Below are 23,716 nucleotides of genomic sequence, written 5' to 3'. Positions count from 1 at the left end.
ATAGTAATGTTATTGTCAGTGATTACCAAAAACCTTTCGATAACAGTTCACATCATTTTTCATTTCTGTATTTTGCTGTGTGTGTCTCACTCATTACAAACTCTATTGACAAAATGATATAAAATAGACAAAGCTCACTGGAGTATGAGTTGTAATACAGCAGAATGTCAGCTGCCTCTAACTAATGCGTGGGTTAATAGTATCTCTGAGACATGTTTGATCAATTTTGCACACATTCCTTGATTGTTTTTCTACCCTGAACTACTCACGTTGGTAAAATCGCTAAACCTCTGAATTTACTCCCAGCCCACACAAACACAAACCCCTTAAACCCCTGGGTGTGGCGTGAGTGTGTGAGAGTGTGTGGGTGTGCATATGTATGAATGTGTGTCCATCTTCTCTCCAGTTGAACAGGATGTGGGAGGTCAAAGGAGAGGGTCAAAGGTCAAAGCCTGACTAAATAATTACCAGATACTCTTTGCGAGGATACACACACACACACACACACACACACACACAGTCAAACACACAGCTTCACGACTATAAGGGTTGTTATTTTTGAAATGTCTGGACAGCGTCTTCCTCTGTGACCCCCTTAGCTTTTGCACACACCTTCACCCAAACACAAACACACACTTGAACATGCTCTATTTCTCCTCCCCTGTCTCGGTGGCTCTCACACCCACACCCCACCCTCACGCACACATAATGTCCAAAGCCTGAGCGCTTGTCCCACTGACAGGCTATCAGTCAGGAAACAGAGGGGAGAAAAGGAGACGAGAGCGAGAGGCAGGGTGGCTAGATTTAGCCTGTCAGTCACAAAAGGTCAAGGGTCGCCCTCAAAGCCCATTGACATGTATGCACATACGTATGAGTGCGCTTACACACACACACATACACACACACACAACAGTGTTCATCAAAACAAGGTCAGAAGTGGAGGGCAGACAGCTGGCTAGGTTTACAGAGAGAAAGAGAGAGAGCAGACAGCTGGGTAGTTTTACTAGCGTCTGCCCTTTAAATAGAGACTGGAAGAAAGTTTAAAGAGGGCACAAGTGAATGTTTACAGCAGGGCAAAGAGGTGCAATCACTTATTTCAATTGTTCTGAATGGACTTGATATCAGTAGCGTGCCTTCAAGAATTCATGAGCACAGTGGAAGGGAATAATTTGACCAGTGAAATAGAGGGACGCCATAATGTAATTGGATCTGATAAAACTTTCTGTCTTGATATTTTGTCACACAGCTCAGCCCTCTTTCTCTGGCATCCTTTGTAAACTGTTAAAAACGGAGGAAGGAAGCAGGTAAAAGAAAAACACTCCCTGTGCCAAATCCTCTTGTTTTTCATTCTGTGTTACCACACCTAATCACTCAGATCAGTCTAGACCGGGACACGCCAATTCACCTCCTGTCTCTGGATTAAAAAAATCTCCTGTCCTTTCAAGTCCACACCCGGGTAATTAGTGTCATAATGACAAGACATGGGCAGAAAACACACACTCAGACAAATGGGTATATCTGCACACTTAATTATACAAATGTTCACAAACACAAACAATGTCATGAATTCAGACAGGTGAGGTTACACACATGCACTTTCCCTATACGCCTACTAATCACATGGCTTATTGGTCAGGTATTTGTGTTCACAAGCTCTGGTCAAGACAAATTAGACCTTGATTGTCTCTGACTACTGGAGAATGTGGCTACCAGGGAAGAGATAAAGGAGTTGGGATCTGGTGGAGACAGAGGGTGGAGCATTTTGTTGTGGTTTCTGATGGTAATGAAGGTGTTAGTGTTTAATGCTCAGAAAGGCCCTCTGATATCATTAGTAAGTGACAAATGCTCTTTGTCAGTCAGTTTGTGCCCAAGTTGTAGTCAAGACCACCTAAACTGAGACACAGTCAGGACCAGGACCAGAGTGTATCAAGCTTGAGACAAGACCAAGACTTTGAGGGTTGAGAAAACGTCAAGACCAAGACAGGGCAAGGCCGAGTCAAGACCAAGACCAGAGCAGTGTAAGTCCCAATCTGCAGGACACGCTTACTATAAAATGTGGAACATGCAAACCCAACCTGGTCTCAGTCATCAAAATCTGGTGCGTGGGCAGTGACTTGCGGCACTAGATACAGATGAAAAAAGCTGTCCTTTAACGTCAGCATGATATGTGACCAATTGCTGTTCTAGACAAGAGCAAAGGTTAAAGGGATAGTGCACCCAGAAATGAAAATTCAGCCATTATCTACTCACCCATATGCCGAGGGAGGCTCAGGTGAAGTTTTAGAGTCCTCACATCCCTTGCAGAGATCCAAGGGGAGAGGGGGTGGCAACACAATTCCACCTAATGCAGGCTGATGGCGCCCCAGATTAAAACGTCCAAAAAAAACCATAATTGAAACCACAAAATATCTCCATACTGCTCGTCCGTAGTGATCCAAGGGTCCTGAAGCCCCGACATAAAAAGTTGTTTGGAAAAACGTCATTTGAACTCTGTTTTTAGCCTCATTGTAGCCTGTAGCTCTGACTGCCTCTCTGGGCACCGCACTGACCTGTGTGCACTTGCGCGACACCCTGAGACATGAGCACCGTCTTCATGTGTGCTCACGTGCTTTCGCTGGTCTCGCACGCAAGGGCGTGCACACGTGAGCTCGGTGTACACAGAAGCAGTCAGAGCTACAGGCTACAATGAGGCTAAAAACAGAGTTCAAATGACGTTTTTCCAAACAACTTTTTATGCCTGCATTAGGTGGAGTTGTGCCGCTACCCACTCTCCCCTTGGATCTCCGCAAGGGATGTGAGGACTCTAAAACTTCACCTGAGCCTCCCTCGGCATATGGGTGAGTAGATAATGGCTGAATTTTCATTTTTGGGTGCACTATCCCTTTAAGGCAATGAAAGCCAGAGTAGGGTACGCAGGAAATGACCAAACGTCGAAATATGACAAGGTAGTAGTGAGAATGGTGAATTTTCTTTGTCCAAGATGGAGACAAGATCGAGTCTGAGACGAGACTGAGAACTTCAAAAAGTGGTCTCAAGACCAAAACCAATCTAGGGTACTACAACACTGGTGTATGCTGTGCCACACTGTTGATATTGTTTCATTTCATTTTCATTTAGTATTGTTCATATCTCTGTAGGTGGTGCCTACTGCATTATCTGTTCAGTCAGGGTAGATATCCCTGGTCGAGATTCTTATCTGCTGACAAAAAGATGCCACAAAATACTTACTTGACAGCCAATAATTTGAACTTAACGCTTGACATTGTTTTTGAGGTGAGAACTGATTAAATCACTTCTATGGAATACAAGATATCTAAATGTGTTTGAATAAAAATAGCCTGTACACCACTTTGCATTCTCGTCCTGGTCATGGAGTACCACTTTCACTTGCAGGGACCCCACATGGGGCCCCACACTCCAAGGATGAAAAACGTCTGAATAATGTGACCATTCAGCGCAACACAAAAAGGCCAGGCCAGACAGAACAACATGGGTGGTCAAGGTAGAGCGGCCAGGTGGGTTAAAAAGGAGGACCCCGAGGAAAGGAGAATGGAGTGGAGCATGTGGTCACCACAGCGGGAAACCCAGTGGTCATTTCACCCATGGACACACACATACACACACCAATTGATAGACTTACTGATAAAACGAAAGATGCATGGTTAGCCAAACATGGAGACAAACAGCGAGACGGGACAGAAGCCAGATGAACAGATAGGGATGCATGCAAGGCTACAGTCACACACACAAACACAGACAGACAAACTGGTCAACCTGGCCAGACAGGCTGAGTTTGCTTTGCCTGTGGGAATGATCAAGGGTAAGCTGGGATACACAGTGATTTATCTTATTAATGTTTGGTGTCTAGGTCATGAAGACACTTCTTTCTCACAACTTGTGTAAGAGTAATGCTTTCCTTGTGATTTTATATTATCATCTCATCCCCCAACCCACCATTGATCATTTGTGTGTCCAGGAAAGGTGAATAATAAGTGAAGGCTATGGTGTTTAAAAATTCAACAAAACATTACACCGTATAGAAGTCCACACGTTTGATGTAGTTGCAGGTATAGCACAGGTATGAAGTGAATATGGAAGCAATGCTGGGGTTAATATTTCATTTGCAAGATCACTTATATTTTTTATAAGGTTGTGTCAAGTACACTACAAAAGCCATCCATCTCACAAGTAATTTCATCTCACATTCAGCCTTCAAGTCTGTGTGGGACTATTTTCAATGCTGCACCTGCCCGCCACACAGTTTCTAATAAAACTCAGCCCCATCCCACAGGACATAAGACACATAACGTTATGGATGTTTTTAATCTAGAGAAATGCTAATACGGTTACTCCACTGTTTACTAAGCAACCTTCAGAGGAATTATTAGATGCCTGTAAGAGTAAAAGAAAAAAAAAACCTTGCACCAGCTTCAGGCCATTGCAACTAAAAGTTGATGAAAATCATTATGCATTATGTCCTTATTTCTCTGAAAGTTCATGTTGTTTGCAATGGCAATAAACACAAAGCAGATGTTAGACCATTAGATTTCAGAGCAGCACTGTTAGTTTTACTGTTATCATAATGAAACCATCTATACACAATAAAAGTGGCTAGCTAATCAGATTTGGATGCATTCAGTTTACGGAAGATAATGCATGGCCCATTAATAGAAATATAACAGTAGTAATATAAAATTCCATACAGAACTCATTTAAAGATTATGATGATGCTGAATGCACGCTCCCACTTACATGAGAGTAAACACATAGCCTACATCTGCAACCACAACATTTGTTTTAAGTCTTGCAAGAGCCATGGACTTAATATCCACTTGCAGCCTTCTAATTTCTACCAGTGGGGTGAAATAGCAACACTGGCTAATCCTGTAAATTCTTGAAACAAGTCATTTTATATTGAAAACAACAAATATTAAAAATAAATATCCAAAGTGCTGAACAGATTTGTTTGTTTAAAGTTGTGGGGCCAAAAAACGAACCCTTCCGGTGTGTTTGGACAGAAACTGAACAAAGCAAGTTGTTGAGGAAACATGATTGTTTATGAAGTTAATGGAAAAATGTGATTATTCACCCAGGGCAGTGAGAATCACACTTTTCCCTGGGCTTCACCACTCTGCTATACAAACACACGATATAGAACAGGAGACTGGAGGAAAATAAAAGAGAGAGCCAGGTGTGTTCTAAACCAGTGGTTCCCAACTGGTCCAGGGTCCAGATTTCTCCTTAGTCCAGAGTTCAAGGCCCACACAGTTTCATATATTCAGCATCATATTTGCATTTGGCTTTGTTGTTGAAATTCACTGTACTTTAAAATAAAGTGTGTTTTTTTACAAACTTGACTTGTGTGCAAGTCACTTACGGCCCATTCAGAATAGACCCAGGAAACCACTTTTGGACCAGTTGGGAACCACTGTTCTAAATCAAGCTATTCTCATGCACTGTGTGTACATTTGCCTATGAAAAGTAATGCACCAAATTCACCAAAATTCATACATATCTTACCACTTGCCAGTAATTTGTGTACTGTATAACCCACGTATTTGGGAAGGTTGCGATCATGTGACTAGTGCTCCAACCGGTGTAAAGAATTCAATTCAATCCAATCCAATAGAACTTTATGTATCCTGAAGGAAATTCTTGTGCCAGAGAATACTTCAAATTACAGTAACACTACTGTAAGCACAGTAACCACAATTTTAACAACTCATAACCAGTACCAACCAGAGAACCAATGGATTCCCCAGGTCAGGGTCACTGACCAGGCCCAGTTTTAGATCAATAGAGTATTATATATTTGGCAAAATATACAAGATAGAAGTGTTTTCAAAGTGCAAAAGCAAAAACCAGTGCCCAAAAGGAGTACAAGAATTGCTAAACATGGACTGAAATGGTGGGAAAAACTGCGCCTGATGATCAATGTTATATTTATATTGATATAAAAACGAGAAGTAGTATTGCACATGACTGAGAAAATGTTATTGCACTACACTGGCAAGTGATCATGATATTGAAGAATAATAGTGCATAGGATGTTGTGAAAAATACTGCACAAGATATAAGAAGTAATGTGCATCATAGTAAGTAATAATGCACCTAATATAGGTGAATATTCCTGTCAGTGTCCTTTGTTTCAGCTCTCCTCCTAACACAAGGGGGAGGAGTTATACAGTTTGATTGCCACAGGTAAAAAAGATCTCCTGTGGCATTCTGTAGTCCTCCTCGGTGGTCTCAGTCTATGGCTGAATGTGCTCTGATAGGACTCCCGAGTGGCATGCAAAGAAGGAAGGACACAACTCAAGGTGGTGGATGGGTCGCAACACACAGGACTGTCCTCCAGGACTTTCCCAAGGAGATGGCTGTTCTGTTCTGTGTCGTCATCATGTTTCTTTTCCTAAACCTAACCAGAGTAACTTTACTTGCCTAAACCTAATCTATGTAACTTTACAGTATAGTGCCATTTGTGGAGCGAGCCTCATACAAACAGGATATGTCCTCTGAGTTCAGTCAGAACCTGAGCTGAAACACAAACACAAACACACACACACACAGGGTTGGTGCAAATGCTTCTAGCTGGCAACTGTCAGTTGATACATTGGCAGTTTGGGACGCAGACAAAAATGGTCAAGCATGCCAATGATGTGAAGTGGAAATTTGCCCTGCGTTCTGTCTGAACACATCCTCTGCTAATTTTAGTCTGCATTTACTGTGTGTCAGTTTTGTCAAGTGCTAAATGTGTCCTATTAAAAACACTTCACTTAAATTGGCCTTGACTTTGTGTATGGATGTATTCATCCACTGTGTGTGTATTTATGGCTCCATGTCTGCAAACCAAATACTGCTTTTTGCATTCTTTCTGCCTTGTATGTGCACTCAGCGTGTACCAGTGTACTTGCATGCATTTAGGATTATCCATCCTGAAAGTCATTCTTATCCTGCAAGTCTGTGTTTATCTAATTCCATCCACATTCCAGTTATTAGACATTATTTTCCACATTGCTCATACTGCACAGCTGCTCCACCTAACTGCAGCACCAGTGCAAGATAGACACAGGACATGGAGAACTGTACAGTGGCTACCAGAGCACTGTTATCTCTGTATTCATGTTCATCTGAGCCAGACTATAATAGTGCATTATTACAATGTGGTGTGACAATCCAATCTGATGGCAGTAAAAAAAAAAAATCTCCACCCAACCACACTGGGAGTGGAAAGATTTCATGCAAACGCCTTCTCTCTTGCTAAACCAGGCGAGGGGGAAACGTCGCGTTGCACAATGGCTCTGTTGTATTATTAGCCCCTCAGAGGAAGCTACAATTGTCGGATCAGACACCCAAAAAAAAAGAAAGAAAAAAAAGAGTAAAGTAAGTCTGGGAAAATATCAGCTTCCTGTCCATGACTTCAGGGTTTAGCCTGAGTAAGTGTTTGCCTCTGCCTTTCTGCCTTTCTCATGCTTCACACACTTTCTGACCCTGTTTCTCTCTCTCTCTCTCACTCCACAGCTATTTGGCCGGCTCCTTGTTTACTCGGATCAAACTTGTTGGGAAATCCCAAGTGGGTTAAGACAAACACACACGCGCAAACACACGGACATGCAGTGATCAAAATTAGCTGGCATTGAGGTATCAGAGCAGATCACTGCTAAAACACTAACTGCACCACCAGTATCTGATTCTCATACAGTGCACCAGAGTTTATTACTGTAATTTATGCTGACATAAATACATCATAAAAATCTGTGTGTGTGTGTGTGTGCGTGCGCATGCAGGAGAGGAGATGGAGAGGGAAGGCTGAGAGGGAGTGATAGTGAAATGAGAGACAGACTGTACTTCATTTATTATCATTATTATTTGCTCTAATGGTCAGACTTGGTTTCCCAGGAGCTCTTCTTAGCTTCCAACGCTCAGTGGGAGCAACAAGCTCTCAGAAATAAAAGAGAGCGAGAGAGAGAGGAAATACCAGGACATCTCCTTCCAACTTATCTGGTTGGTAGCCAGCCTGTATCTCCCCCAGGCAGCGCACACTGTCTGTCTGACCTCGACTGAACTCAACTCAACTGCAACTGTAGTCTCACTGCTGATGATGTGGAGCTGAGAGAGAGGGGGTTTGAAGTGAGCACCAGAGAGAGAGGGAGGAGGGGGAGGAGGGGGAGCAGGAGAAACGAACTTGCTTTACATGTTCCTAACAAGGAGGCAAAACCCAAGTCGTTCTCTCTATTTCATTGCTGCAGAGAAATATGGTAAAATTGATGCAACTGAAAAGGCTGTAATGAGTCAGTCTTCAAAAACCAATTAAACTATACATTATCTATTTGCTGCAGCGATGGTATCATACACCACTTAAAATAAAATCATATAAATGCTTGATTGAAAGTGCATTTTATGAAACAGACAATGAGATGGACGCATTAGCCCTGTTTCCACCAAACACTTTCGGTATGGTACCTTTGGAACCTAAAGTAACCCTTCAGACATGGTACCTAGACCCTAGCAGTTCCACCGCAAACAGTAGTCTTAAATGTGGGCGGGGTTCTTGTCACTCACTGCTCCGCCCAACACTCACTGTATTTCCTCATTACCGGTGACACAGATGGAAGTCTGCATCTTGTTTATCGTCCACAGAACGAGGTTGCATGCTGGCTGTGAGAGTTGCTCTCCATGGGACTCATTGAGTAACATTACAAGTTAACGTTCCAACTTTAAAGTCGCCGGCAGTCAGCCCAGTGAGTTATTTTTTCTCGGACTACATCTGCTGCAAGAGGCAGCAAAACATCCTTTCATTTTATAGTTATAGTTTACTAATAAAACTCTCCACGGTATGAAAAGTGGTTGTTTCAAAACCAGCCACAATTCAGCCCTGAGCAGAGTGACCATCCGCTACTGACCAATGGGATGGGGGAGCAGCTAATGTGTGCTTGTGGAGAGGAGCAAACCATGTAGCATATTATTGAAGCCTGCTCTCTCCAAAGACTAAAAGGAGGTCTAGTCTCCCTCCACAATATAGATCAAGAGGCTACTGCTTGGCTTGAGAAATTTGCATTCGCTAAACAAATAAACTGACCAATGCATGGCCTGTAGTGTTCACAGCTCCACCTTTTAGTACCAGATCTGTGTGCTAGGTACCCCAACAGAGGGGTGACCAAAAATGGGGACAGTACGGAACGGTCCCATTGGTACCATCCACAACTTTTCGTGGTGCCATACCGTACTGCTCAGTGGAAACAGGGCTATTGTAAGTAACTGCCTGGGTCTGCAGTAATTCATTCATCATTGAAACATGATAACATAAATAAGTGAAATATGTATATGCTCTTTATTGCTAAGAGTTAAAGCAGAGAACTGATAACAAACTTGTGTCTGTTTGCGGAAGATGAAGCCACAGCCAGTAGCTGATTGCTTAGCTTATTTTAGAGGCTAGAAACAAAAGGAAACACTGGCTTGGCTCTGTCCAAAAGTTACAAAGTCCACCTAAAAGCTCACATTTCGCATTTCTTAAGTTAAAAAATGTTGAATTTGAATGAGGCAGAGAGAGAGAGAGGGAGAAAGACAGAGGTATGGGAAGGCTGTGAGAGAGAAATGCATGAGGAAAATAAACACGGAGGGGAACAAAAAGAGACGAGATCCGCAGTTGAAGATGGAGTGATGAAAGGGCAAAGAGAGAGGGAGAAAAGACATGAAATAGAGGGAGAAAGATAAGCAAGAAAAAGGAGAGTGGGTGTTCATAAGTGTAAGACATAGTAAGGGAAATGATGGAGTTGGCGCCAGGGAGCAAAGGTAGAGAAGGGGAGTGATGAGTTTGGAAGAAGAGTTCAGCAAAGGCCTTGGATCCAATCAAAAGACTGTTTTTGATTCTGTTTTTCATTTCACCTAAAATAATGTTTCAATAGTCCCTTGCTCATAGCTAAGCACCAACCTCGCTCTTTGAATGGGTACTCGTTTTGAGCAGAACACTTCTCTGTGGCCCCAGATGAACCGTGCAAACTCACTGTAGCGCCAGCTTGGAGAACCAAGCTTTGCTGGATTAGCTGGCCTTGTTTCACTCCTGTGAGAAATTATTCAGACTTTTGGTGATGCGGTTTAAAGATAAAACCTGATTTAACATTGCTTAAGATTTTTGAACCCACAGGTGACTAAAGACAATCAATTCTGGTTGCGTCACCATTTAGGCAGGCATAGACGAACCACATTATTTATGATTTGACTGATCAATGTTATGTTTAGACTGAAAGTTTACTGACACAAATTGGTTGGACAAGTTAGACGAGACTGATGCACCATCATGTGTGAAATTAAAGCCAAAGGTAATTTATCTCATCATAATACTTTAAGTGCTGTAGCGCCAAATATACACAGAATTCCTGTAACTAGCACTGCAGTTTGGAAGACGTCACATATATAGTGTATAATAAAACAGATCATTTGTCATTTCAACTTTTAAAAAAATTAATTGGAATCAATATTTATTGCCCATTCTATAGATGTAGTTGGCTGATGATGATCAGACAGAATTTTCAAATTATTACACTCTGTTTCCATCTTCAGTCTGACATTGCGTCCAATCTATTCGCTTTCTGTGGTGTAGGGGATTCGATTGTCCCTTACCAATCACAAGAGACAAACGTATCCACCTGAATCTGACGTCATTTTAAGTGTACACTGAAGCATAGCCATGCCAACATATAGGGTTTTAACAATGGAGTAGAGCGAAGTCAAACAAACTACAATATTCAACACATTCTCACTCCCAACTCGTCAAACTCGAGGTACCCTTCCAGCATCAGTTTTGGATGCTCAGGGACAGCATGTCAGTTTACGCTTTAATTTACGCCCAGGACATGCATTGTATACTTTCCACATCAGTGAAGATTCTCAGTCATCCAGGTCATGGTTATCTTAAGTGCTATATCGTAGGCAACTGGACATGCCTGAGTTTCTTGAAGATGTTTTGCCTCTCATCCAAGAGGTTTCTTCAGCTCTGAAGAAGCAAGTCCAGTTGCCTACAATATAGCATATAAAATATATTTTCCACTCATTAAATGCATACAGTCTCTTTTCAAAATATACTTACGTTTTGAACGTAGGTCAAAAGCTTCATTTTTTGGGTTTACCTCCTTAGGTTTAGGCGACAAGAGCATGTGGTTAGTTTAGAAAAAGACATCGTGGTTTGGCTTAAAATAATGACATTTGTTAGCAATGCCATGTTTTATTGTTATTGCTATATTGCTAAAATATCTCGATTGACTTATGGTTTCACATGGGACACGAACAGTCGTCTTCTAGTTGAAAGCCTGGAGTTTGTGATCCGTACCACCTCCTTCCTACCTTCCTTTGCAGACCTTCTCGTTCTTTATTCTACGGCAGTTGCCTGGAGTGTAAAAAAATGCCACCGGTCTCTGCATCTCATATGCTAAAGGGTGCTTCTGTGTTAGTATCTGATGCCGAGAGTGACTGACCAAGTGTTGGTATTTGACGAGTTCAGAGTGAGACAGAGTTACATTGTCGAGCCATATTGAGAGGACATGTTGAATTAGAACAGCATCTCTCTTGTCTATAGCACTCAGCATTGTTGTTATTACTCCTCACTGGTGCTGGTGCGCCTCTTGACAACACTTGACAGGGCGGCCCATGGCGCTGATTTGCTAATCGAGTTGTCTCGTGGCGTTTATCGGTCATTTTTTATTTCAGCTGAGAAACCACTGTCTCATGTCACAACGCCACATGAATCAGTCAACTCCAGCACAGTAGATTCAAAGGTCTGGATCCAGGCAATAGATGTAGAGTAAATCAATGAGAACAGGGTGCAGTATGTTAGTTTTGTTTGCATCACTTGTGCCCTTAGGAGATACAAATTCAAGCCCTGAAAATGTTTCTAAAACTTTTAAAATTTGATTTGAACTAGCCGACTATTCAGATAACTCATTGTTGATTTTGGAGCCGAATTCTCCTTCAACACTTTTAAATAACACTATGGGACACTGATGAAAAAGCCAGGAGGTGTATTGGTAGCAGCATTCATAAATATAGGATATATTGTTAAAACAACTTATAACTGTAATTTCAGCACGGTCCACAGTTATTCTCATACGAAATAAAATTAGGAAAGTCTGAGTGGTACAAAAAAAACAGAGAAAACGCGAGCTCTACAAACTGTGTGAGGTCTCAACAGTAGCGCTGTTTACAAGAACTGAGCAAAAGGCACATGCAAAAACAAACTGCTACACAGCTATAGTACACTGCATACAGTACCGTATGTATGGTCACGCTCCATTACATGCAAATACAGATGTGTCTGACAGGCACACATGGTCACATCAAATGCACACAGTGAAACAAGCATATGTGTGTAAAATTCCTCTGAGACAAACTTATTTTTCAGAGACAGACCAAAAATACTCGGCAGCAGCTGAGTGTGCACATTTCCTGTGAACACATAAACACGAACACAAATAACTTGCTGTCACAAACACAAACGTGAAGTTTCCCGCAAAAACACAAACTCGTAAATACACATGAAGCCTCTAACAAATTCAGAACAAAACCTGCATGTTATCACGCTCTTCATAAACTCATACATATATGCATAAGGGTTCTCACATGCACACACGTGCGGCGTGGCTGTCTGCCTCCCACATGCAGTGTTTGTGACGCATAGGAAAAGTCATTAGACCCACACTTCCTCTCCAAACAGAAGAGAAAGAAGAAAAGACCGTCTTACATGAAACACACAGGAAATGTGTGGGTGACTGCCTGTATGTGTGTTTGTGTCCGTTTGTGGATTTGTGCACTTGCACGCGTGTGTGTGTGTGTGTGTGTGTGTGTGTCCTGGTCTGAAGTTCTGCCCCTACGGCTGGTGGCCAGCGTCTTGTAATTGCTTGCCTGTAATTGCTTTCATTGACTAGACGACAACCGCAATTACAACCAATTATAACGCGCAGCTAAGGGTGGGCCCGCTCGGCACACAAAGGTGATCTTCTGGGTTCAGCATTTGTCCAAAGCCTCTCCCCCTAATTTTTAGATTTGACTGATTAATATAATTTTTAAGTGTAACGCAGAGGTAATAATAAGATTATTCTGTATCCCACAAAACTGGCTGGACAAATTAATTACTGTAACACCTTTAAATAATGACTGATTTTAAGCTTTAAAAACAATCATGCTGGGTGTGTTTTTCAAACAAGCAACAACGTGTAAAGCAACTGTACTCATATCTGGCTTCAACTGACTTCACAAGTTTCATTTCTCCCTTCACAAAGGTACAAACAGTCACAGCTTCTGCATGTTGTGAAACTCAAAGTTCTAATTGTGTAACTAATCACTTGACATGGAAGGGTGTGTGTGTGCATGTGTGTGTGTGTTTGTGTCTTGTGTCTCATTCTATATGGGAGCTATAATTTTGCATAACATCCAACCACCACTTCCTTGTGTTTCTGACAGTGCGTGGGTGCATGCTGATCTGCATCATCAGTCAACATAAACAGTCTGTGCTACTGTATGTGTGACTGTATATGAATGTTATGTATATATTTAGGTTGATTAGGTGTTTATACACAATAGATAGATAGATAGATAGATAGATAGATAGATAGATAGATAGATAGATAGATAGATAGGAGCTCACAGAAATCCAAAACAACAAAAACAGGAAGAGAGCAAACGCCAGAAAGCGGCAGAGGGTGATTCCTGGGGTTTGGACATCTGCTGAAGCTTCAGGAAACTCAATCACGTCAAGACTGAAGGTGGAAGTCTTACCTGTCTGCATTAAATCATGCCAACATACAGTGTACACACACACAATGTCGTGGAGACAACACAGACAGGTGAAGGACAGCTTTCCTGACTTCCATAGGTATGAGTACTTCCCTTCACACACACACACACACACACACACACACACACACACACACACACACACACCAGCACAGACCGACACACACGAGTGGATTAATTTGGACACTGCGTCCCATCTCTGCCTACCTCTGCCATGAACATCTGTCACCTCAGCAGGATCCAAACTGCTAATAAACATGCAAAGGCATGCCCGTATGCATAGATACACACACATGCACATGATCTCTATTTCTCTCTCACTCTATCTATCACACATACACACCTCCTTCAGTCAGAAAAGATGGCTAAATTTGGCCCAGTCTCCATGTGTTACTGGTTCAGTATTTTATCACTGTCTTCACACACACCTGCACCCACAGCCACCCACAGCCACCCAGAATCGCTAAGACATCCTCATCTCTGTTTTGTTTTGGGTGTTTTTGTTTGTTTTGTCTTGTTTTTATTCACCTTTGGGAGACTTTGGGAACAATCCATGCTCATACTGGATATTTACACTGATAATAATGTCGTAAGAACTAAGACACCTGTTTCCCTTAATATTCCCTGGGGTGTCACTTTCTTCACTGCGAACAGCAAACAGTGGCTCAGGTGCTGTTTATTGGCACGTGAAAGGGAAAAATTTCTGTGCGTGCAAAGTTCACCTCTGAATATTCCGCACAGAGTGGGAAATCCCCCCCCACACAACAGCCAAAAAATGAAGCATGTGTTACTGACTGTAATATTCAACTTCTGAGCCTGAGGGTAACAGCTTGCATTACACTCTTCAAAGGGACAGCTTGAGTGTTTAAGGTTATACACTAAAATAGGTCTGAAGGATGTATGTGTGTGTGTCCCCTTCACAACCATGTGCTCCACATCCATACAAAGTTGTTTTTAAAACGTGGTGCACCCTGAAACTGATCTACTCTCTGGTGAAAGGGGATGTGGTGGTGGGGCATAATGAGGGTAAAGTTCACAGCAAACTGCAAACCAAAGAAGCAGGCTGACAAAATACCACCAAAGTTAGTGAAAGCAGGGGTGCAAATATAGAGACCCATCAATGTGTTGGGTGGACGATGAGCCGGTATGAGTGATTGCCACGTTGCCAGCTTTAATCAGAACCAGAACCATGAAACGGCCACATCACAACAGTTTTGACCTCTTTACACTGGCTCCCTGTTTGTTTTAGGATTGACTTTATCAATTACTTTTAAAGCTCTTCATGGCCTGTCTCTAGATTACATTTCAGACCTGTTAGCCCCTTAGTCCCCTTGGGTAGTTTTACATCCTCGGGCAAGCATATCCTGACTTTATCTGAGTTGTCTGTCTATTTTATCGCTATCTTATTGATGTTATTTCCCATTTATTATCTTGATTTTAGCTTTGACTTATTTTATCGTTTACTGGATGACATCTTATGACATGTTATTTGTTTTATTCTCCTTGTGTTTTATATGTGTTTAATTTTATTGTACAGCACTTTGTATCTATGTTTCGAAAGGTGCTATATACATAAAGTTTATTATTAGTAGTAGTAGTATTATTAAGATATGCCTGTGTTCAAAGAAGAACTCTCATTAAATTAAAAACAGTACCATTTGCTATGCCCTCAAAAAAGGCAAACCCATCTACTTCGTGTTTATTTTTTTTGTAAAACAGTCAATAGCATCTATAACAAAATTATATGCTTATTCTATAAACTATAAATAACTATAAATCATGAACAAAAAATGTTAAATTAATAACTTCTTAATTCCTTATTTCCCTTGGTATTTTTAAGACATGAAATGATAATTGCTGGGTAATATGCATATGTTATGCAGTGTCAAGACTTTGATCATGTGACGAGACAATATGTGCATTACCTTACTCCACTGGTATAAAGTTTAAATCTTTAAACATATCTAATACTCTCAACTCTCTCGTTTAATGTGAAAACATAATCAGTAATGTTGATTATGGATAATTATTTGTCAAACATTTATAAAGAAAAGTTCTGATTAGCCAACTCAGGCTGCTTCCAAACTGTGAGAAGAGTCTAATTCTCTTCACTTTCACAGTCAGACTTGGTTTTGTGGGTTTATGAAACAGGTAATAGGTCAACATTTCCTGTTTCTAACTGTAAACAACCCATACGCAGGCAGTGTTAAAGTATCATTTTGAACTTCTTGAAAACAGCTAAAATGTCAGTGTCTCTGCACATAGCCATGGCTGGATGCTTATTGAAGCAGAAGCTCTGTTGCAATTTCCTTCTGTCAGTTACCAGGCCAGCACATACAGTAGCTGTTCAATATGCAATAGCTGGCCTTGCTAGATATTTATACATTTACTTAAATTCGTCATGTTGGAGTCTTGTGAAATAAATTATACAAACTGTACCCAGATTAAATTAATATGCTGTTGTTCATTATCAGGCTTTTCTTTAAAACACTGCTATATTACATGCATACTCAGAATTTCTTTTATTTTTTTATGCATTCAATATCACCATCTAATTACATCATAAATGCAGGGACCACGGTAGCTGTAATTTAAAAGGTTATTAGTGTATATTGCCAGTAAAAAACACATTAGATTAGTGCCTTACCTTAGCAATCCAATTCCCCTGTACATTCCCATTGTAGAGGTCTGGAGCCGGCGAGGATTCCTCCAGTGTTAATTAAACCGTCTGTCTTGGAGAGAATTAAGGTCGTGATCTCCCAGACCTCACCACTCCCACACTCCCTGAGAAGAAAAGAGAGAAGAAAAGAGACTTAATGAAGGAATAAAAGGATGAAATGACTTAATGAACCGCCTAACGAGGCCTGCGGCCGTTTAATAAGGGCTTATTAAAGCTTAATTAGAGCAATAATCCAGCTTGTTTGGAGTCAGTCAGTGTTGACTTGTGGCTGATTGTGTTTTTATGGTAACTGCATAAACAAGGAAGCATTGTCATTCCTCAGGAAGGAAGACGAGTCCAACGGTGTGTGGGTGTGCGTGGGATACAACAGAGAGGGATTCTGAAAAATGATTAGGTGAGGGCTTCAGGTGACCTTTCAATCACATGGAGGCCCTGCAGTCACCATCTGGTCACATGCTGAAGTTTGATTTACATTCACTATCTGAATCAAACACTCCCAGCTCTTCCTGAGCATTAAAACAACTGAACCCATTGTAAAAACCCTGAATACAAATACGGATTAAAAACATGTTGCTCCATGGATTTCAAGGTAACTCCTTTTCCAATACTTGAGGGGGGACTACCATTTTAAAATTCATACATGTTATTCCTATGGTCTAAGACAGTCCAAAAATATTATTGAACATGAACTCTGCTCTGCAAACACAGCCTGAATTGGTTTCGTTTTTAGCCAGCAAAAAAGCCCCTCTAAAAAAAATCAATATCAGTATAAGTGTATCTTGTATTTAGAATATTGAAACACTTTACCTTGCCGTCAGACATGTTTTTTCCAATGGGTAGTTAAAGCCACTATCTCAAAGCCACCAGCCTCCATTCACTAAAACAGTCATTTTTGAACAGTTGCTCGTCCACCGCTACCTCCATCAGTTAGTGTGTATGGTAAGGTCGGGAAAATATTCAGATTATCACAGATATTGATTTTTTAGGTGGCTAAAATATGTTTTGTTGCGACCCCAATCCACAGCAGTACATTGCTCTTCCATGTTGTTAGATTTATTTTATTTAAAACACCAGCAAGGCAACACAGTACATAAAAAGTGCCCTCCTGGGAGCCAAAACGCACGCTAAAGTGTCCTCTTGGGAGCCAAAACGCACGTTAAAGTGCCCTCCTGGGAGCCAAAACGCGCGCTAAAGTGTCCTCTTGGCAGCAAAAATGCCCTCCTGGGAGCCAAAACGTGCGCTAAAGTGCCCTCTTGGCAGCAAAAATGCTCTCCTGGGAGCCAAAACACACGCTAAAGTGTCCTCTTGGCAGCAAAAATGCCCTCCTGGGAGCCAAAATGTGCGCTAAAGTGCCCTCTTGACAGCAAAAATGCCCTCCTGGGAGCCAAAACGTGCGCTAAAGTGTCCTCCTGGGAGCCAAAACGTGCGCTAAAGTGCCCTCTTGACAGCAAAAATGCCCTCCTGGGAGCCAAAACGTGCGCTAAAGTGCCCGCTTGGCAGCCAAAATGCCCTCCTGGGAGCCAAAACGCATGCTACAGTGCCCTCTTGGGAGCCAAAACGCACGCTAAAGTGCCCTCCTGGGAGCCAAAAGGCGCGCTAAAGTGCCCTCTTGGCAGCAAAAATGCCCTCTTGGGAGCCAAAACACGCGCTAAAGTGCCCTCCTGGGAGCCAAAACGCACGCTAAAGTGCCCTCTTGGCAGCCAAAGTGCCCTCCTGGGAGCCAAAACGCACGCTAAAGTGCCCTCTTGGCAGCAAAAATGCCCTCTTGGGAGCCAAAACGCACGCTAAAGTGTCCTCTTGGCAGCCAAAGTGCCCTCCTGGGAGCCAAAACGCACGCTAAAGTGCCCTCCAGGGAGCCAAAACGCATACTAAAGTGCCCTCTTGGGAGCCAAAACGCACGCTAAAGTGCCCTCCTGGGAGCCAAAACGCTTGCTAAAGTGCCCTCTTGGCAGCCAAAATGCCCTCTTGGGAGCCAAAACGCACGCTAAAGTGTCCTCTTGGCAGCCAAAGTGCCCTCCTGGGAGCCAAAACGCATGCTAAAGTGCCCTCCTGGGAGCCAAAACGCGTGCTAAAGTGCCCTCCTGGGAACCAAAATGCACGCTAAAGTGCCCTCTTGGCAGCCAAAATGCCCTCTTGGGAGCCAAAACGCACTAACTTGAGTAGTCTGTCTAGTTAGTCTGTTTTAAGGCTATATAATGTGCCACTTGTATAACATATAAACATGTCTAAAGTTTCCTCGAAAACACGCGGAACTTAGTGCCCTCTACAGTGGCGAGAATGCGCTGTATGTGCCCTTTTTTTTCTTTTCGCCGCTGCCCTTCAAAAAGTCTGTGCACGGCACTGGTTGGACCACTTTCTTTCACTATATGCATTTAATGTTAAAGTTATGGCTGAAAATGACAACAGAAATAAACAAGTTTGCAGATTTTGCATTTCTCCACTAGTCTAACCAAAAGTTTTTTTTAGCATGACGCCACAGTGATTGGGACTTCATGGTTACATTTTCAGTTTCAGAACTGAGACCATTACAACAGATGAAAGGTTGTTCAGGTATAAAAAAGAAAACAAACATTGTCCACAAAATCAGTCTCCCATTCACTGCCTATGGGGCAGCCCCAGACTTTATACCCTATGATATCACAAGTTTGAGACTTCTTCTCTGCTTCTGGCTTTGAGTGAGTAGCTGATGTCTACAGGTATTAATTGAACTTTCCTAGGCCCTGGAAATAACATACTGGAATTCTTAATTTAGGGGGTGTTCCCCTTTAACGGTGAAATTTCTGCTTTTCAGATGCCATCAGCTAAAGCTTTATCAAACATGACACGTTCTTGTCTCTGTGTGAGTCTAGAGCTCAAAGCACCAGACATACTGTAGTTTCCCACATCATGTTTTCAGATCTCATATGAGGAAGTTGCGTTATGGACTTTGGCAAATGAGTCACGTGGTTTGTAGAACGCTACTGATTCAGGGGGCAGACTCCTTTCCTTATTGATTCAATCGCACAATACACAATGTGCCCTCTTTAGACATCAGCATGACTCACGTGAGTCAGACACTGAGCTACATTGTGCCTGAGAACACATCTAAAGCGAGTCTAAGGTATACAGCACACTTGAGGCTTAGGATTTCCATTATATAGACGGTGATGCCACCACCCCTCAGAGGACTGACTCAACCTCACAGCATGTTGTGTCCTACTTGTATGAGAATTCCAAACTGCTCTCATTACTATAGCTCGCCACTCTGTCTCTCTGACTGATTCATTTAAATCAGTGATTCAGAGCTTAAATGCCTGCAGGCCTTTGTGTGGGGTTAGCAATATCCTGCGGTCCCAGCAATGAAAGGGGTTACTCATCCTTCTCACTGATCATGGGAGAACCCACAAGATGACCCTGTCAAACAAAACATACAGAGCCACACGGTATGTTTATGAAATGTTGCTTCAATTGAATTGGATGATAAATGTGGCCACCCAGTACTGTGTGTGCCTCACAGAGAGGCAGCACATGTAGACAGAGGATCGACTGTCCCAATTTTACCGACAGTCATGGTATGCTGTATGCCACTGTGATCTGTATGAAGCTCGTCATCTTTACCAGTAGTGCGTAATGATCAAGACTTCTAGCTCAGGAAGTGACAATCCACAAAGCTAACACGTATAATTCAACCTTTCAATGCAGTCAGCATTTTAATAAAGTACCAGTGTATTAGAAGCATAAATACCATAATCAAAATTTACTGAAATACAGTGAGGCCTGGTTTGAGTGACTAGCGAGCAACAACAGCAACCTGTCAAACTATTGTTCTAAATCCCCTCCAAGACAAACATTAGAAGTAAATGTTGCTGTTGAGACCTCCATGCGTCATGCCAAGTTCACACAACACAATATCAGCCAAATTAAAGCCTGATGCAGTGTTGTATGGTGTCGTGAGAGTCGTACATGATAATCCATTGTTTTATCTCATGTAGGGTGTCACAGTAGACGAAAACAGACGCCATGTCTGGGACGCCTCATGACGTCCTGACAGAAAGTCTAGCATGTTTGATTTTCTTTTTGTGGTTATGCGACATCTCCCGTCACAGCCATCACTTTGACCAATAGAAACACAGAGCAATATGCTGCCATGGACAACTATATGTCAACAACACCCCAGCCTTTTTGATATTTCCTCTAGGGATGTTACCACGACAAAGTGAAAAAGGAAAAGTGATGGCGTGAAACAGCAGAGGCACCCTGTCAACCCGGTGAGTACTCCCATTAGCGTCAGGCTAGCAAAGAATGTTATTTCTTTATAATGGAAGATATAAGGTAACAAACTTCATTTCAAGCAGACTACATTAGAAACGGGCCTTTATTTATTATTCCCTCCATATTTTTCCTATTTTTATTTTTAATCCGATCCTGTTTGCGTTGTTAATGCATCACATCATCATTTCAAACTCAACACTTCCTGTAGCTATTTAACATTAAAAGCCCATTATAATTTCAGTTGAGAGAATCCCTTAATTTTCTAAACAGGCTTTTATTGTGAAACATTTGTAGGAACTTGTGGTGGAGGATTCAGTGACTTGCATAGTTTGCATGTGGTGCTTCAAATGTAGCTCCTGCCATCTGGTTCCGATTTTTACATTACTACAATAATGTTTTGGCTGGGACATGAACAGACACAGTGACTGATAGTAATAAAATAGGACAATAACCCGATGACATCATGCACGTCATGAAAGACGACCAGGGATGATTGGTCACAGACCAACGTATAGTCTCTTGTGTGTGTCGGCCAAGTCACGGCATGATTTGATGACTCCACAATCACCTAATCTGACAGAGTGACAGTTGGAACAGACAAAAATGTTGTGAACCCCACATTATGTAAAATCTTGATTTGTGTGTCAAGACAGAAGTGGGGATCCTTCTCAACCGCTTCAGCACAGAAAGAATTTTCTTGGAGTCAGCCTCTAGTGGTCATTAGAGGAACTGCACTAAGGAACAATGTTAAAATGAGCAATTAGCCTAATACAGCATGTTTTTGTAAGTTGGTACAAATGACTCAAACACCCACACACGAAAAGAAAAATGATGCACTGACACATATTGTGTGCTTTATGTATGACTCAGATGGAAGGCACGTGTTGTATTTTCTGATTAAAATGGCTTCTATAAAATCAATAAAAGTGACAGGCATACAGTAGATAGTCACTGTGGTAGCAACATGCATGTGTGTACACACTTCCACACACACACACACACACACACACCCCACGCTGACACATTAACTGATGCATATTGCCAGAGCCAGATTTAAGCACGATGACATCACCTAGCTGTCATCCCTCTGTGAAAACACACCACTTTCTGTAGTTGTGTGTGTAGGCGCATGCATGAGTGTGTCTCAGGCATTTTGGGCATTTGGCATTTTTTTCCTGTGGCACATCATCTACCAAAAATACACACACACACACCCTCTCTCTTTCTCTCCTTAGGAAACTGCTGACAGCTAACAAACACACACCTTTCTAGCGCTGCGGTCATCATTTCCCACCATGCTGTCACTTTCAGGGTGCTAATCCACTAGGGGAGTTCAACACACTACCATTTAAGTCAGTGAGAATTACCCCAGCCAGCAGGATTCAACTCATTTTGCCTGTAGCACTTTTGGTTTTAGTTAAACATAGCTGAATGATTCTCTCAAGCACTTATGGCAGATGAATCCCTGCTTCCAAGTTTCACAAATCCACTTCCTCGAATCAAAACCATTTGGAGGGTGGAGGAGGCCTAGCACTCTGTGTTTAGATCCAAACATGATGGGTTTTAGATTTTCAACCTTGAGCTCTCCAATGTGGTTATGATTTTACAGATGCTTTCAACCTTCTCATTTCCCCTTTTTTAATATCAGTTTCAAGTTTTACACTGTGCACCCAGTGTCTGGGAATTATGTCATTCAGCCCAAGGGCAGACTGAAGTCACACTCCAGAGGGTTATTAACCGATTTTAGACATTACAGCGTAGATACACTTGGAACATCGCACCGAGATGTGTGACAGCATTTCACAAGGAGGGTTTGAACCCTTACAGTCACAGTTCATGGACTGTGTCTCTGGCAAGTCTGCTGCTCTGCTAAAACACTTCAATCCTTTCCATTTATTTCCAGAACGCCAAACAGCTGACGGTTCCTGCAGAAGGGCCAACGATTTCCATTGTTGTCATATATCTCCCCTCTTCCAGACATATGTCAATTTTATGTCAGAGGATTAGGGATGCCAGTTATTGTTCTGCAGCATGAGAATGATGTCAACTTTCCTACAGGGTCTTTTCTGTGAGCTGTAGACGGCAAAGCAGCTGACAATTCCTGCAAAGATGCCAACACATCACATCATTTACAAAACTACTTCCCTGCTCTTCAGTTCTGTCAAGTTGTACCCTGGAGAGTTATAGAGGGGGAAAAAAGAATGATGTCATCTTTCCAACAGGGCTCTAGCTCTCTGAGTTATTATGCTGGTGCACTGAGCTCTGGGAGACGATGATGATGATGATGATGGTGGTGGTGGTAGTGGTTAGAGCGGTGGTGATGATCATGGTGCTGGTCAGTGCAGTGGTCATGGTGGTGATGACGATGATGATGTAATGTTCCCTGAAGCCTTTTCCTTTTTAGTTTAACAACATGAGCAGTTCACCACTTGTTGCTTAGTAAAATTGTAGAGGAAAAAGCAGTGCTCATATGACTTCAGCTGATTTACCTCTTTTGATCAAAAAAAACTTGTTGAGTGGAGGAGGCGCTGCTACTCTTAATGTCCTCAGTAATGTCTCTATTAATATTAATATCATTAATACACCAAACGATGGAGGGGAAATTAAGTTTACTTTAAATTATAAAATGATGTGTTGGTCTTCCTGTGTTCACGAAAAAATCATATCCACTTACCATATTTCTAATATTTTTTTTAAACACACTCAAACCGGAGTGAAATGATTGCAGTCTGAATGGATAGAGAATTTAGTAAGCTGATAATGTAATTTGGGCCCACATGATATTAATACACTATAATGATATCATTTATTTCTGCTCTGGGAATGCTTATACTGAGTAATACTGTAACAGGAACAGGAATGTATTAATGCCTTCTGCAATATTACATCATCTGATAACACATACAAAACACTATATACACTACATTTTGGAAAGTTGGTGGCATACGTGGCAGTTTTTGCATCATCAGTTAAAATGGGTAGGCAACCTGCAGCTTCGGGGCC

General features: G+C 41.9%; 1 long non-coding RNA gene across 2 annotated transcripts in view; it reads right to left on the bottom strand.

Moving 5' to 3' along the window:
• LOC125893875 (uncharacterized) overlaps window positions 1-23,716 on the bottom strand; it is a 146,034-nt gene that overhangs the window by 56,441 nt on the left and 65,877 nt on the right. For both annotated transcript variants that reach the window (XR_007449933.1, XR_007449934.1), the window contains exon 3: window positions 16,430-16,566. This is a non-coding gene — a long non-coding RNA (uncharacterized LOC125893875). The remainder of the gene's footprint in view (window positions 1-16,429; window positions 16,567-23,716) is intronic.

This window comes from Epinephelus fuscoguttatus, linkage group LG8 (genome assembly GCF_011397635.1).
Source record: "Epinephelus fuscoguttatus linkage group LG8, E.fuscoguttatus.final_Chr_v1".
In the NCBI taxonomy this organism is placed as follows: Eukaryota; Metazoa; Chordata; class Actinopteri; order Perciformes; family Serranidae; genus Epinephelus; species Epinephelus fuscoguttatus.
The sequence above is the reverse complement of the archived record's forward strand: the minus strand, read 5'-3'. Positions and strand labels throughout refer to the sequence as shown.